Genomic DNA, 17,544 nt, shown 5'->3' with positions numbered 1-17,544 from the left:
ACAGTGAGGTTGCTGTCAACTTTGGGCTTTTTAGAGAATTAGCAGACCAAACAGGGTGGAAAGAGGATCTCAGTATTAAAAAAAATACCATCAAACAGCACTGAGAAGGAGCTGAAATAATCCAAATAGGGAATTTGCTATCACCAAATACACACACACTTTATTTAACAGCCTATCTCTTTCAGAAGAAATAAATCCTCTTAGTGAGCCTTCTTCTGTATGAGGTGCAGTTTTCAGGATTGTATTAACTGGAATTGAACTCTACTCTGCTGCATGTGTGCATGTGCAGTTCAGGGATAGAGACATGTTGCCTATGTAGGTTAGGTCTGGGCTCCAGGCTGTCCATCCTCACCAGCAGAACCAGCAGGTGGCCAGGCACAAGCCACTGGAGCGGGATTTCAGACAGCAGACCCACATTATCTCAGGCAGTGGAGCTGAACCCAAACACTGCTGTCCCTGAGGGTGGCTTTGGGGGATGAGTGTGGCACCTCCACAGAACTTTCCCCCTTATGAAGCCACAGTAGCGCATGGCTTATTGTCAGCTTGACTGAGAGGAAAATCCAGGCATGAATACGAGCTTAGTTTGGGCTTTAAAGGGCTTCCAGGGACGATATCCTTACCAAGCAGGTTGAGAGCTTAGTTCAAATGAGCTACATTAAGAGAGAAAATGTAGCTATAGCAGAGACGCATGAGCTCCCAGCCCTCTGCTTTGTGTCTCCAGTAGGAGTCAAGAGGGCGGGAATGTTTGGAAGAAGGCTTGTGATAAAACATGTCGTAAGTATTGATCATTCTGACCATATAAGGGCATGCCTGAGACACAGGAGGTAAATGTCAGGAATCCTCTGTGTGAGTACGCTCCGGTGTGCGTATTACCAACACGTGAGTGCACAACAGCTCCTTCTGAGAGTGTTTTTGCAGTTAGAGTAAGCATTGAAGTCCTTGAAAGAGCGCCAACTCTAAGAGTATGTGAGCAACAAATATGAGTAAGCAGCACATGGCCGGAGCGGAGCAAGAGGTTGCCATAAGCACAAAGAGTCATAACAGTGTCCTTTCATCGTGGAGCTCTGTCTGACTGTTCCTGCATTACATCACAGCATTTCTTTACATAATTCTTCTGCACAGTTGTCCTTTAGCTAATAATATCCAGTTCCACAGACAAAAAAGCAACCACAGAGGTGAAAGTTTGAATAAATAAGGCTATTCTATCTATCTTACTCTATCTTTTCTCTCTGTCTACTTTCTTTACTTTTCTACTTCTTATTTTATGGTACTGGTATTTTCACATCGGACCTTTTGCTATATTTTTTACCTTTTCTGCTGTGACCTCTTCACCTAACAGGTACTGCTGATTTGGGGTGTTATTCACACAGTAATTTTTGATATGCGGTCACTTTACAGCTCCTGGGAGTAATATGCATTATGGTCCAGCACTACTTTGACTTGTTTAGTCATGGAGCTGATTTATTTTGAATTTTACAGATCCCAGACACTTGAACTGCAAGCTTGCTTTATTTATTATTTAATTTACTGGCTTGTATTTGCAAATCTTTTTTTCCCCGATATCTGATATAAGCTCTATTTGGTCTATTCTAATCATGTGGTTAAAGAAATTTAGCGAATGAAGCCCAAAACTGCACTTCCTCAATTGGCTCTAAAACAGAGTTAACTCCTACTGACTCAGGTGGTGAAATACCCAAATTCCAGAGCAGAGGTGAGTACATCTATATCAGAGCACAGACTGATATATAAAACAATTTTGGTTTCTGCAGCTGTTTTTCTACTTCGCTATGTTATTCATCTGTTAAAAATTGTGTTACTGGTTAAGCATTATAGCTGATAAAGCAATACTGCACCCTTTTATCCAAACATACTGATAATATAGTTAACCCACCATAGTTTTCAATTATAGATACAAAAAAAGATTAAAAAAATGTTCTGTAGGTTTGTAAAACATGCATGACAACCCTTTTATGCATTTAGCTTAAGGCTTAGGTTAAAACAATCATTGAAAATCCACAAGTAATAGAGGAACTTCACTATGTCCTTTGATGGGCCCTTGTTCACCCGTGTTAAGTCCTTAGGTAATTTTTGCACCAGGAATTGAAAAGCTTCACCCTGACCAGGAGAGATGCTCTGATCCAGGCACATAGCTGCCTGTTTTTAATCCTCCTGCTACCTTAGTTGCATATAACCTGGCATTTTGCTTTCTCATCCAATTTACGTCTTCAGGAGCTAGTGGGGCAGTTAGGGGTAAGAAGCTGACTCTGTGCATTAAGTTACCGAGGTGAGTCAGCCTCCCGAATAGCACCGTGCAGACACAACAGGCAGACTTTCTGTCAAAAATTTTGATATGAAGAATGAACAGCAAATTGGTGGAAATCATGTCACACAAGAAAACGTCAAAAAGCACAGCAGACTCTAGTTCAAAAGTTAAAAATGGTAAGAGTCACAAGGAAATCCCCTCCAGTGTAAACACAGCAATTTTCAACTAATGAGCTTTGAAAGTGAATCACAGTCAGGATCAATGGCTCCACAGCCATCTGCGAAAAGGTCATGGCTGTGTAATCACAGGTCAACAAACACAGATATATCAGTCTCTCTTTGATATATCGGAGCCACGCTGAAGTACAAGGTCAGAAGTTAACACGATCACTTCTCGGGGGTTGAAAACTCCACATCACAGCCCTTACGTACTGAATCAAACAGACAGTTACAGTGAGCGTCACCGCAGGGATCCCCTCAGTCACTAACTCTTCTCCTGCAGGATCCACAGAGACTCATATCCAGATATAGTATGTAGACCGACAGACAAGCAGACACACTTACAAGTTCAAAGGCCCCCTCAGTTTCCTGCCTGTGACTTGGCACACACTAACTTGGAGTATTTTTGGAGCAAGTTGTGCATTTAAATATTGAACGCTGTACTTAAATTACATATATATCATGTTTTGCATAGGTTTATTTTATACTTTATGTACTACCCTGACAAGAAGGACTGAATGTCTAATGGTTTTTTGCTACGTTTCAGGGCAGTTTGAATAATAAATGTACTGTAAAACAGAGAAAAGAAAAACCTCTAATGATCGCATGTAAAGCTAATAGATTTATTAGCGTTTGGTTGAACTTTAATCAAGTGAAGCACACTAATGCGTATATTTATACATTTGTTTCTGTTTGTATAAATGCATGACTCTATTACTGGTCACCATATTTAGAAATGCATATTGCGATTGCATTGATTTTTTTGGGAACATTTTCCATAATTAACATATTGCACTTTACTCCGACTGTACTCATTCACAGACCAGCAAACCTGTACAATTACAGTAGTGGTCATTGATCAGTCAGTCCACAGCCATTAAAGTACAGACTGTTTTCCCACAGGGAATTAATTTTCTTAGTCTGTTAATCATCAATTAGATCTCTCTTAGTGTTTTTAAAGTGATTGTAAAGAAAAAAAATATCACTGTCAGCGTTTTATTCAGTCGACGCTGATTTGGCTCCTGATCCTGCTGATCTGCTGTTGGACTGCTGCCTTTAAAACACTCCTCATTTGAACTTTTACTGCCTTCTGGGACCTATCTGTAGATGTTAGTGGCAGACAAAGTTTCTCTTTCTTTTCAGTATCTAACCAGAAGCGTTATCACATTGACAATCACAGCATGTTAATGTAAAAGGTTAAATAATTTCAACCTGTATTATATTTTGTTTTTGCAGCAGTTTTAGGTGAGCAACGTGTTGTGAAAACAATGCTACCTAAACTTTATGTCTGCTTCCCTTTTTGTCCTCTGTATTTTATTTATATTTTATTTATATTACTTGTCTTCAACAATGCCCCGTGTCAAGGTTTTGTTGCATTTAGTACTTACTAAATCCAACAAGACAAGTACAATACTAGTACTTAGTACTTATAGAGTTGAGCTGATGGGTTATCTTCTTTCACCAAATAAAAATCACATCTACAAAGTCATATAGTGAAAATAAACATTCAGCAATTATTGCTAAAGCAGAATATCGTGGCTGACAGGCAGGCAAACCAGCAAGAGAAAAAGAACTATTCCACTGGGAGAAGAGTTAATTGCACTGCTTGCTTGTCATAAAGTCACATTTTCAATTTTTATATTAACAGGAATTTAATCAGCGGAGTTCCAGTGCTTGAGTTCCAAGCTGCCCGTGCTCTAAATGCTGTAGTGTGTTCAGAAATTTAATATGCTGTCCTTGGAAAGCTTAATCACAAAAAAGACATATTTCTTTCCAAAGAATGAACACTGCAGCTAATAATTAATTTGCGTTGCAATGGGAATTCAGGCACAGTGAAGTCAGTTGTGTATGTGTTGTAGCCTGTCATTAGTCTTTTCTGCTATTGCATTTTATATCATACCAAGAGAGTGACATGTCTTATTCCACAATTCACCAGAAATGCTGATTGTTCTGTTAACATTAAAAAGGAAGCCTCAGAGTTATCAGAGGAAAAACCAAGAGCATCTTCTAGAGTCAGAACTCCTCTGCCTGTCCTTGTGTGGGGGTCAGCACCGTAGTGCCCTCTCCCTCTGTTCTGCCAGTGGCATCTTCAGGCTTCACCGTTGCCCTTCACAGTCCCAACTTGTCCTACGCAGACGGCACAGATCAAACTAATCTGCTCACGCAGTAGCTGGCCAGACATCTGTCCATGATAACCCCCTGGATCGTCATATTTGGGTTTAATCATGGCTGTTTTGTAGCAATAAGACCCGAACATAAAACCACCAAATTTAAGTCACAACAAGGTCATTAGCTTCTGCTTTGTGAATCTGCAGTTTGACTAAAAGATAACAACTATATCATGATATAATAATTACAATAAATCTTAATGTCTACAGCTTCAGTAGAGGACTGACAGCTGGCAAATGTGTGGATTAAGTAGAAAAGGGATTTTCTGTACTGTGTTTCAAATCATCCAAAAATCCAGCATAGCTAAAAAGGAAATTCTTACCAACATTTTCTGACTATCTTCTGTTTTTCCTGAGCAGTAACTCTGTTTAAAAAATTCTCTCAAGTGATTAAAATCATGCACATCAAGAGTGACTTAGCATTAGGTTCAATGACAAATGGTTTTGAACACTATAATTAACATCTATTTTCAGATTCTATGGTTCATGTTTCTACACAGACACACACATACAAACAGACATCAAACTTACTTGCAGAGTGATCAATGTGGGCGGCCATGAAACACAAATAAACTATGAATTCCAAAGAGTTAAGTAGGCACTGCACCCCGATTTGGGCCTCTGGTTCATAAAACGTGCAGCAGAAAAGATAAAGGAATTCAAATCAATCTCAGTAGTGAGAGATAAAAACAGAAACTGCTGACAGTTTTTTTAAAAAAGAAAAATGGTCATGGACCCCGGCCTATAAGGAGATCTCAAAATGAGGAGCTCGTTGCTTAAATTAAGTCCTTTTCATTTTACATATAAGAGGCGGGTTTTCAAGAAGCATGCCTCTCTGCGTTTGTGGCAAAAAAAAGAAAAAATCCCTCATTAATAGTTTCCGAAGGGAAGGAACACAACGGAAAACTAGTTCCATATGTTACAGGAAGAATCTCTGAGGCAGGAGCAGCCTCTCCACGTGCATCTGTGCCTTACGCTGTTAGAAATAGTAATGTAAGTTCTCCAGAAGATTACAAACAAGTTCAGGAAGTCATTCATCTGCTGTCTCGTTTTGGAAATACTGGATCTTTGGTCAGGCAACCTGACATCGTTTCAGATTAAAAAAATACTTGGAAATTTTATAAAAAACAACACAAGGAGCAAAGTAAAGTGATGAAGCAGCATACTCACTCTACTCCTTCTCTCCCGGATGCCAGGTACTGTGTCCTTTGTCTCTCAACATGAGGCCCGCTCATCTCTATCTCCTCGTCTCACTTATAGTCTCCTTTACAGGCTCTTAACCTCGCCTGACATCAAACAAACCTAACCTAAAATCAAAAGCGGCATTTCGACAACAAAAACCTCACAACAAAACACTCGGCTTTCTGGACGTTCTCTTATGAAGAGTCTCAGTGTGTGTGCTTAACCAAGTGTGAGTCCTTCCTGAAAGGGAGAGGAATGAGAGAGGCAGAGCATCTTGCCTCTCTCCCTGTGGTACTCACACAATGGTCCTCACTTACCCCCCTCATCCCCTCCAAACTGGGTCATGGTTGGGGGTGGGGGTGTGTTTGTATGTGTGGTGATGATGAGGAAGAGGTGGTGGTGGTGGTGGGGGGGGTTAATACCCCTTGGAGGGGTAAAGGAGGGGGGGAGGTCTAGGACTGACAGACAGTCAAAACATAGGAGGGCTTTTGGAGGTAAATAATTCTCAACTCACTGATTTTGTGAGACCTCTAGCCACTGGAGAGAAGCAGGACATGAGGAGGATTTCAGCAAATCTAAAGGTAGGTTTGTAATTAGAGCTCTTTGTGCTTTTGCAGCATTGTTTAAGGGCCACAAGTTGTGCTGTCTGCTTTAACTGAACTGAGAAAAACAAAGCTGAATGTTGAAATGACTAATGTGTTTGTATATCTACAGGATATTTAATCTCTATATTGAAGGTTACAGTATGTGAAACCTCACTGCTGTCAACTGAATTCGTTTTTCTTAACCCTCCCAATTCAAGTGCATAATCCAAGCTACAGCGGATGTCAATCCACCGTTTAATTCAGCTGTCAATATGAATCCATGTCTATTTAATCAGGAAGAGGCAGTAAAACTTTGTAAAAGGACACTAATACAAGTGGAAGAGTTAGTGAAGCTAACTTCTATGTGATGACAGCGATACTGAGATGAGCTGTTGAAGATATCCTGAACTTGTCAATGTCAATAAGCGCTACTGCTTTTGCCACTGCTGTTAGCATCTGGAGTTAGCTGCTGTTAGTTGTTGTTATTCAAACTTTCTTTGAAGTGGGTCTAACATTGTTGCACTCGGACACATGGTAAATAAAGTCTCATACGTTGTGAGGATGTAATTAAACTCTTTATCAGGGGGAAATTTTTATTTTGGTTAGTACAATAATGCAAAACAGCTTAACCAGCTGTTGTTGTTTAGCCAGTTCACTGTCAGCTGTTCATGACATGGGAGGTTTGGATGTCCATCCATCCATCCATTCGCTTCCGCTTGTCTTTTTCAGGGTCGCGGGGGACGCTGAAGCCTATCCCAGCTGTCATTGGGCGAGAGGCAGGGTACACCCTGGACAGGTCGCCAGTCTGTCGCAGGGCTAACACATAGGGACAGACAACCATTCACACTCACATTCACTCGCACAGTCACACCTAGTGGCAATTTGGATTATCCAATTAACCTATCCCCACAAGTTGCATGTCTTTGGACGGTGGGAGGAAGCCGGAGTACCCGGAGAGAACCCACGCAAACACGGGGAGAACATACAAACTCCACACAGAAAGACCCCGGCCTGATGTTGGAATTGAACTCAGGACCTTCTTGCTGTGCGGCAACAGTGCTAACCACCGTGCCACCGTGCTGCCTGGTTTGGATGTCCAATCTCATATAATTAGTAACTGTGACAGTACTGACTATACCCTTAAGCCATAAGTACTACTTGCTGCTACAGCTACTAAAACAGGCTTTACATGTTTATTCTATGTGACCTTTCAGAACAAAGGCAAAGGAGAGGCAAAAGAGGTAAGCATGTCTCACACTTACACTAATTCCCTCTTCTACAGACTTATAACATGCTTCATTTGCTCTATATTTAGAAGAAGAAGGAGAAGACGAAAAAGACGAAAACAGAAGTAATGCTCTGTTTATAAAGCATCATAAAAACTGAATGTTAAATGCTGCAGATTTCACCAGGACAGAAGAAAAGAGAAGAAAACATAACACTTACTAAACTATGAATATAATCAATAAAAAAATAAAAATAAAGGCAACAATCAAAACAATAATTTTGATTGCTCAAGAGTTGGGAGTTCGCCTTGTAATCGGAAGGTTGCCGGTTCGAGCCCCGGCTTGGACAGTCTCGGTCGTTGTGTCCTTGGGCAAGACACTTCACCCGTTGCCTACTGGTGGTGGTCAGAGGGCCCGGTGGCGCCAGTGTCCGGCAGCCTCGCCTCTGTCAGTGCGCCCCAGGGTGGCTGTGGCTACAATGTAGCTTGCCATCACCAGTGTGTGAATGTGTGCGTGAATGGGTGGATGACTGGTTGTGTAAAGCGCTTTGGGGTCCTTAGGGACTAGAAAAGCGCTATACAAATACAGGCCATTTACCATGCAGGCCATTTACATGAACTTGTTCTTTTGTTTCTTTGTGGGGTTTTTGTTTGTTCGATTTTTTTCCCCCAGCATAAACTAACCCATAGACATGGACAACTAATGTAGACGCACACTAAACTATTTTTTATATTCACTATATGTTGCTAGCACCAGTTAGGACCCCCTTTTGTCTTCAAAACTGGCCTAATATTGAAATAAAACACGATGCAGATCCTTCCGATATGTCGGCTGCACATCCACGATGCAAATCTCTTATTCCATGATATTCCACAGTGCTGGATGGAGATCTTGTTACTGTGTGGGTCATTTGATCACAATAAACTCATTGTTATGTTCACAGGATGGACATGATCAGCAATAACATTCAGGTAGGCTGTGCTATTTAAACAATACTCAATTTAGTATGTATACTATACAATACTCAATACTTTGCTTGTCAGTAGTGTTTATTTGAGTTACTGTTGCCTTCCTAGTAAGACACTTAAATCACATCTCCTCCTAATTCTGATGCTTGGTTTGAACTTCAGCAGGTTTTGACTATGTTTACAACATATGATCAGCTGATTGGATATTTGCATTAACAAGAAGATAAAGAGTATCTAATGAAGTGGGTACACTAAATGAAGTTCCCAGTGTTCCCACATACAGGCTTTTCACTTCACTTGTGTTCACTTTTCAGACCCAAAGGTTTAGTCAGTTATTGTCAGTGGATAACTACACACACACTCACACCATCCCTTCCCAACATCATATGGGCAACAATGAAAGAACAAAGTGTACTCTCGATTGAAGGTTGGGAAACATAAAACATGAACATTTATTGCCAACGTTTATGGACTTTAGTTGGTGCTTTCAGAAGCATGAAGACTCAATCATAATCCTCCATCTCTTCCAGCGTCCACATGCCCTCCTCACTCCTTCCCTCTTTCCCCTCCCCTCGCTTCCTCATGAGTCATAATCATGCACGCTACTAACAATAAAAGATGTTCGTCTGATATTGTCCAAATCCACTCACCAGTGGTGGTTGCTCAAATTAGGACTGCACGCTATCGCAGCCTCTTTTCTTATCGCTCTCCTTTGAGCGGACCAATTCCTATCGCCGAATTTCACAGATCATACGCTGAGAAAGCACAGAGTATAATTCTTCTTTAAATTCATATCATGTCGCTCAAAAGCCACAGCTTTGGTTAAAAATGTTTTTTTGCCAAGTTTCCTTCCTATGTGTGAGTCTTTTTTAATGTTGGCAGTAACTCTGGGAACATTCTTTCCTTTGATGTCAATTCATTTGAGTTGTTTTTAATGATGGTGCTGATGCTGAAGTTCAGAGTAATGATGGGAATGAACACCCAAGTCCTTAACTGGAGCTAAGTCAAATTTGTGATAGTTTTTTAAGCACGCTTATCGTGATTTACAGCTACTTCTAATCAGACTATGTGACAAACCTTAGCATTCAAGTAATACACAGTAAGTCATTCTGTTGAAATACCATCTGTGTTTGTGTGATTACACAGACATTGAGGGGGAGAGATGGTTTCATTCTTTTCCCTGCTGACATGAAATGGACATACTCCATGTTACTGTCAGTGCTAGTTTGCCACGCAGAGGGGTTTAGCTGTGGGTTACAGCATATGACTGCAGCTCAACATGTCCCCAGTTCAACTCTGGTTGCCCTCTGTGAAGGCCACAAACTTTGACTGTCTTTAACTGCTTCCCTTGTCCACAGTTTTTCGTTTTAATTTCAGTATTTACTTAAATAGCACCACATTGACAACAACGTCTCTCAGCATGACACATTATACTGTAAGGTGAGTACACAAATCAAATCAAGAGATCCTTAATGCAATTCCATTTGCACCCTATGTGAAGCACACTATACAATTACTCAAATAAGAGTAAACTAGAAACCAGAATTTGTTAACACCAATAGCATGTGCAAAAACCATCCATAATAACATGTCTTTTTTTTGAACTGCAAACATCTGTGTCACACATGCATATGCTTGCATATATATGCAGTAGTCATGCGTGCTGCTAGATAACATGCAGATCTTGTCATACTGCAAAGGAAAAGCCTTTCATTTTCCATACAGCACCAAAGCAAACAATCAACAGTTTCACTGCTTAGCATTTGAGGCAAGTCATCAACACTGGGTTCTTCTAAGTCTTCTGTGTGCATTTTATATTCTGAGCGCATATGAGCAGCCTTCAGAAAATGTGTATATATGAGCACGTCATAACACAGGCTGCTCATAGATGGATTGAGGAGATTGGGACCGCTTAACACCCATAATCCCTCACTCGGCTTGCATAAACCAAACTAATTTGGCTCATTTTACTGTGTATCGTCCATGTAAACAGTGAAGCACTTAAAGAAGAGGCTTAAGCGACAAAGTTGTCATTTGGCTTCTTGTCGGTATTTTTGCAACATACTTCCACCCGGGCCATTAAAGAACTCTCTTTCAGAGCCGTAGAATGATGAGATAAGATAAGATAAGATAAGATAGAACTTTATTAATCCCTCGGGTGGGTTCCTCTGGGAAATTCGACAACACTACTGATGAGTAGCTATTAATATGCATGAAGCCCAAGACAACCGAGTCATCTTAAAATATGGGTTTCATCAAAAAGTTTAGCTTTATGAAAAAATTGTACAAGATGTGTGGAGTGTTTTGGACCCATTTGCATATGCAGTGTGGAATTTCCAAGTTTAAACAAGAAAGTTAAATTTGATCGATGACTTCCTGATGGTAAACTTTCTCAAGACTGTCGTAATTTTACCAAATTAAAGTACCACAATTTTTCAAATGCCAGCCGTCAAATTAAGCTCTTCAATGGTGGGTTGAACACCTCACAGAGTGGAGGCAGGCTGTTGCTGTAAACATATGAATCAACAAACAGAAATTTGAGATGACACACTGACACACAGATGTTTAAACAAGAGGGAAACATTTAAGGAGATCATCCTCAAAGAAATTTTGAAAGTTTGACATTTCATTTTAGTTATTTTTTTTTTCACGTTAATGCCGTTTCCACATCAATTAGTAGTGGAAATGTTTTTATTTATGTAAACAAACAAACAAAAAATACCAAACAAGGAATAAATTGTCATTTTTTTTCTGACGTTCTAATAAAAAGAGGAGAGGCTGGTCTGACTGCTTGTGTGTGCTTCAGTGATCGAGTTTCTTTGAGTTTCTAATTCATGTTTAGATTTTTAGAATAAAATGCAAACGGAGAACCTTAAAATTCCCTAAATTCTAATCTTATGCATTGTCAATAAATGTGGCGGGATCTTATTTTCTCTGTTTTACTACATTAGTCTCACGTGTAGGTAAGGAAAATTGTGAAAAGATAGGGATACTTAAAGATATTTAATCTTTGATATCTTATATATATTTCATTTTACTTTTAAAGGCCATGTATCTTATGGGGCCAGCATGTAGAAAGAAACTCAGAAGCAAGTATCATTTTTTAATGTTTGGGTTGGCTTAGCAGTTTGTATCAGAAAGCATGTTTGCATGTCTTGTGCAGAAGGTGGTATTAAACAAAATATTTCCCTTTAAATTTAATGGTTTGCTGTTCAAATCTCGGCATCTCCAGTGACTCTACACTTCACTTCAGCTGCAATCTATTTCTACAATAAATACCAAACCAGCCCCTCTTCTTATTGGGTTACTTGCTGCCTTCTGTGTCCATTCTAGTGCTATTGCAGAGTTTCTTCACCTGATTAACATTAATCAGGGAGCAAGAGACATTCTTGTGGTCTGAGTAGTTTATACTGCTCCAGTTTAACTTTAGCTACCACTTTCGTCTCCCTTCACAGGGATTAATAGGTTTTATATATTCACAACCAAAGTTTAAGTGGATGCAACCATCCCACTGAACCAATCAGGAAGTACAGCAGGTCAGTGGGTTCATTACATGGATGTAAACAACTTTTATTTGTTTACAAATGAAGAACATGTAAAAACCCGTCATTTGTTTGATCTACATTTGCCTTTATATACAGGTCATTTCCTGGGCTAACACCAAGGGGGTATAGCTCAGTGGTAGAGCAATTGACTGCAGATCAAGAGGTCCCCAGTTCAAATCTGGGTGCCCCCTTTTTGCACTACAGTGGTAGTATGAAAAAATGGTAACAACATCACACGATCCGAAAGCTGCAAAGTAAATGATGACGTAGCATATGTTATTGTAATGAAGTTTGGCAATGCATATACTGTATGGCACATCTGCAGTGCAAAGGGTTAGAGTTATGACTAGCAGAACAGATCATTTGTATTTAAAAAAAAATCCTATATTAATTAAAATCATGGGTGCTTATAGAGGCTGCAGTGTTCCTTTAAGAATCTTTATCACCAGTCAATCAATGCTGCCTTTGTAGCGAAAAATCATTTCATGCCTTTCTGAAATCACCCTTATCATAGGAAGTACTCTTTTTTTAGATTTGTAGGAAATGAGCTGGATACATAGGCAGCCACCACTATAGAAACATTAAATACATCAGAGAGAGCAAAGGGAAATTTAATTTTCTACATTATTCATGGATTGAACTATATGTGAACCCTAAATTAGAAGAACAAGGAGGAACAGCACAAAGATAAAGCGTCAGACTATGGATCAAAATGCCCTTTTCTAACTATGACATTATCACACATAATGTGACATTATCACGCATGAATGTTTAAACACAAGTTTAAAAAAGGGGGGAGGGGGTCACTCAGCTGGGCTTCATCAGTTTTGTCTGAAAATGCTTGATCATTATAGTCATCTGTTTAATTTGATCATCTGCAAAATCTATTTCCTCTGTGAAAAACCCTTCCAGTGAATAAATGAAATTAGAACAGAAAACTGCAGATTTTAAGAAGTTGATAGGATCCAGTTTGGCACCTGTGGCTGAGTTGTTATACAATCTCCTGTCCTGTATAACAATGCCAGTAGTTCTCGCTCTGCGACAATAATTTCCCCTGCTTGTTGCATTCAGGGCATTCCAGCCTCTCTACAGGAGGTAATATTAAATGAACCTCAGTCTACCGTAAGCAGCGCTCATGGACTTATGGGCATATAAAGTAAACACAGGGGGCACTCAGATTTGTCTTTGTATGTATTTTTTCCAGGCAACTACTGGAGCCTAAGAAAGCATGCCATAAATGAATGCACACTCTAAATAGCATTAAACAGTAATGAACTGACCAGCCTGCTATATAATCCAGAGTACAGAATGCCCATGTCCAAAAAAAGAAATAAATTAATTATTGTTCATACTGTATCTCTCAAGCTAAAAAAAATAATAGTGTCAGGTATTCTTTTAAAGATCATTATATAAATTACATTCATATTCAGGTGACTTCTGATCCTTTTATTGGCTATTATAGAGCATGTTGTATATGAGTTCTCTGTAAGGTTCATGTATCTTCATCTTATGTGTGGAAATGTTTAAAAGCCTTTTTTCCTCCACGATAAAAAGCAAAAATCCTGGGAAATAATAAACTATTGTTGATTTTTATCTGTGCCATGGAGCAAATTAATTAATAGAGGGAGGATGGATGCTACAAGCGCAGGTTCATTATCATACACAAACATGCAGAGACTCACGAGTGAACAAACACATTTGGGCTGTTAAATATTTGCAGTTCAGAGAGAGGCTGCCTCCTTGACTCGGGCTTTGTGGATACAATTCATTATCAAACAGAGCTGAATTCACAGATAAAGCACGTACAAATCATGAGGGAGTACAGCTCAGTGGTGGAACATTTATCTGTAGATCAACAGGTTCCCATTTTGCCTCTTCAATTGCTGTATGTAAACAGGAATCTTTGCACATGTGATAAAGCTCTGCTGCATGTCAGAGGCAACACGGTGGCAGACAATAGAAAAGCTTTCTGCTCTGTGGAAAGGCTTTAGGGGAGACAGGCTAATACCACATATTCTCTGAATGTGCTCCTTAGATCTGCATTTTGTTGCTGCTCGTTTCTTTTCATATATCTTCTTTTAGCAGAATTCAACCATAAAAACCCTGCATTTAAACATCTTAAAATAAACGTATTTTATCTTATAATGCTATCATCACACAGTTATAGCTGTGTGGATAATAAGGCTTTAGATGGGCGTGCATTTATCTACTCTAAATGCATTAGTTATAAAGCAAGCTAATGCCAGTGACAGTGAACAAGATTTTGCAAACCAGTGACAGCATTTTTTTAATTTTAGAAGAGATAATCTATGCTGCAAATGGCATAGAAAAGAGACAAAAAGTGCAGAAATTCATATTTGCTGTTTGACTCTCATATAGCTGCAGCCATTAGTTGGAGTAAAACAGACAACTGCTTTTTTTTGAGATAGTAAATTCTTAAAAGGTTTAGGTTGTGTGTTCCTATCACACGTACATCACTGAGCCACACTTCATCTCATGCCTCGCCATAAAAAGCCTCATTTAACTCATCGGCCGCAGATTAGATTAACATCTGTAATTAGTGTTGAGGAGACGAGTTAACCTGAGTTGAATGGATACTTCAGCATGCGTATGTTATCATACATAATCATGCAGAGCAAGTCCCCAAAACACCCACGCACACAAAAACACACTGCTATCATCTCCTCGGGCTCACCTGCAAATATAGAGACCTGTCAGAGAAGGACTGAGGAAGAGGAGCAGGGCAGATGGAGCTGAGGACGAATCTGTGGGTCTGTATTATTGAATCAAAGGTGTGTAAAATATCCACTCAATGAGAATAAAATGTGTGGTTAATTTGAAATAATGTCTCCCGTAACAACAAAATGTGTTCCTATGGAAAAAGCAGATTGGCTATTGGCTGTGTCTGTGTATATACTGTATGTGTGTGTCTGTATGCATATGTGAGGCTGACTCACAATTATTATTTCTTGTTGTGTCTTCAGGCATGGATGTATTCAGTGTGCGTGCTTGCCTGTGTGTGCGCATGCGGAGCACCTTACCCACTGGTGACAGGTTCTAAGGGCAGAAAAAGTGTGTGTGCGTGTGTGTGTATTTTCCTGCAAAGTACTGTATGTCATTTATTCCTATTCACATTATTCACATTCTCCAGGGAAGTGGCTAGTCTTTCATTACAGTGCGCTCACTTGTTTGACGGTTCTGCTCCTGAGGCGATTGCTGCTGCTAAATATCACACACCTGGATGCACAGTGTGTGCTTTTCCCTCTCATCCCAAAAAACCTGCTATCATGCTTTTAGTGTCTAAAAAAATCATACAAGAGTTTCACCTTGATGAGCCTTCTTTAGAGGGGCCATACAGCACATGTAGGATTACAGATGACTTCTTTTACAGCAGCGTATCTTTAATACCGCAGGAGCTGAAAAGCTGGGCAGAGGGAAGATAGATAAAGGAAGAGAACAGTTCTTTAAATATGATAAAACATAGAAGTGCATTATAAATACCACACCACTGGTTCCCAAACTATTGCTGCAAAATAGGAATTTAATTTGCGGGATGGCAAAAACATGCTGCACATTAATGCAAATGGTAATATGTGTGCATGTATTTTTATGGCTTTATGTGACACAAAAGAGTCACAGCTTCCAAGTGGAGTAGGACTACCTCTAATAAATGCTAACAAGAGATTTGTACTTCTGCATTAAATACGCAATATAGGTATACTGTGACCGTAAAGCCTTCTGAAAGCCAGAACCTACACAGTAATCTGACACTTCAGATACACTGAGGAAAGCCACGGGCAGTTTTTTTCTTTGTGCCATGGTATATTAAATACATTATATATACTTAAATGTTAGTGCTGAAATTCCAATTAACAGGCAATTTAATGGTTCAGCTCCCATTAGACTGGTGAATTGTCTGGAGTCAAGTATGCCGGGCTTTTTGCTTAATATATTACCCAACAGGCTACTTTAAAAAAGAAAAAGGTCCTGCCTGGAACATATCTTAGTAGTAAATATACAGATACAGTGAGGGAACTTTAAGATAAGCTAAAAATAAACTTTTTTGTCCCATGGGGAAACTGGTCTTTGACAAGGAGTTCTAAACATAGTTGTGTTCACATAATAAGCATAATATATTACGCCAGTATAAATAGACTAATATGCAAAATCTCAAATATAACCATGCAGAATCTTTGTTGACTTTCCTTCCTGGTTAAAGTTAAACTTTATTAATATGGTCCATCTTTTTCAGGCCCACTGGTGAAAATTCTTAAAACCCCTGTGTTTAACTTCTTCATACTTTCCCCGTAGTATGCAGTACTGTAGAAAAGCCTTGAACCCGCCATCTTTTCCTTATTATATCTTTATTTTGCATCCAAGAAGCCAGACTTTTTTTTTTTTAAGTGGTGTGAGCAATAGTTCTCCAATCTTTCTAAAGGTCTTTCAAAGTTGTTCTCTGGACATTGGCTGATTGATGTCTTGTTTGCAGTCCACTCCTTGTACCTAGCCAATTTTGTACCTACCCCATACAGTACATACACAGAACGGCATGTAGTGTGGGTCTAAAAGATAGGAAGAAACTGTACAGTGGATGACAAAAGAAGAAGTGGCAAGCCTAAAAAAAATAAACTGTTGAAAAACCATGTATGAGAGTGATGCCCTTAAGAAAGGAAAAAATTCAGCTATGACCAGACAAAAAAAAAAGAAAGTAAGAAAGAAAAAAGCCAGTTTAGCTCACTGGGTGAGCAGGCGACCATATTCCATAAGGCAAATGTTCAAGTCTGACCAGTGGCACTTCACTGCATGTCTCCCCTTCCTTCTTGTTTATTTATCACTGCTGCGCTACCCAATAACAGAGAAAAATGTCCCCCAAAATGGTCTCAGTGGGAAAGTGGCTGTCAAATAGCTATTATTAATGAAGGGAAACAGGGAGAAAAGGCTGATGTTGACTGAAAATCAGTGCCAAGAGGACTTACGGAGTGATGAATCCAAATTTCAAATATCTGGTTTAAACCATCATCAATATCTACAGAGGTCAGGAGAAAAGGTATAACAGTGAGTGTCTACCTGTAAAACACAATGGCTCTGGAATGGTTTGCTGCTGGATTTTAGCCAGTGGTGTTGGGGATACTGATGAAATTATGAATACAAAAATGTTCCAACGTACCATCAGCTTTTGATTCATGATGCCAGATCCAGAAATTAATTGATTGGAAACGGCGACAGTTATCCCAAACATACTGCCAATGTGGTAAAAGCACACCTGGACAGACCAAGACCTCAACATTATGGAAGCAGTGTGGGATCGTCTTAACAGAGAATGGAAAAAAAAACACCCAACAAAGAAGAACTTCGAATGTCATTCAAGAAGCCCTGAGAACTGTTCCTGA

The 17,544-nt window shown here is 39.5% G+C and overlaps 1 protein-coding gene and 1 non-coding gene across 6 annotated transcripts in view; one reads left to right on the top strand and one right to left on the bottom strand.

The window, feature by feature from the left end:
• The window catches only part of gjc1 (gap junction protein gamma 1), a 46,053-nt gene that overhangs the window by 4,367 nt on the left and 24,142 nt on the right, over positions 1 to 17,544 (bottom strand). For 2 of the 5 annotated variants that reach the window (XM_085271873.1, XM_085271872.1), the window contains exon 2: positions 15,481 to 15,578. The exons of 1 other annotated variant lie outside the window; for it this stretch is intronic. The gene's annotated coding sequence lies outside the window, so the exon portion shown is untranslated. Of the gene's footprint in view, positions 1 to 5,180; positions 5,691 to 5,819; positions 5,998 to 15,480; positions 15,579 to 17,544 lie in introns of those variants that run through there. 2 more of the 5 variants (XM_085271874.1, XM_085271875.1) reach the window with 2 other exon arrangements.
• On the top strand, positions 12,274 to 12,345 carry trnac-gca (transfer RNA cysteine (anticodon GCA)). The gene has a single exon. It is a non-coding gene; the product is annotated as a tRNA-Cys (tRNA).

The sequence above is a fragment of the Mchenga conophoros genome, linkage group LG4 (assembly GCF_057382185.1).
Source record: "Mchenga conophoros isolate Kocher_MC1m ecotype Shallow Benthic linkage group LG4, M_conophoros_male_GT1.1, whole genome shotgun sequence".
NCBI classification, from domain to species: domain Eukaryota; kingdom Metazoa; phylum Chordata; class Actinopteri; order Cichliformes; family Cichlidae; genus Mchenga; species Mchenga conophoros.
The sequence above is the reverse complement of the archived record's forward strand: the minus strand, read 5'-3'. Positions and strand labels throughout refer to the sequence as shown.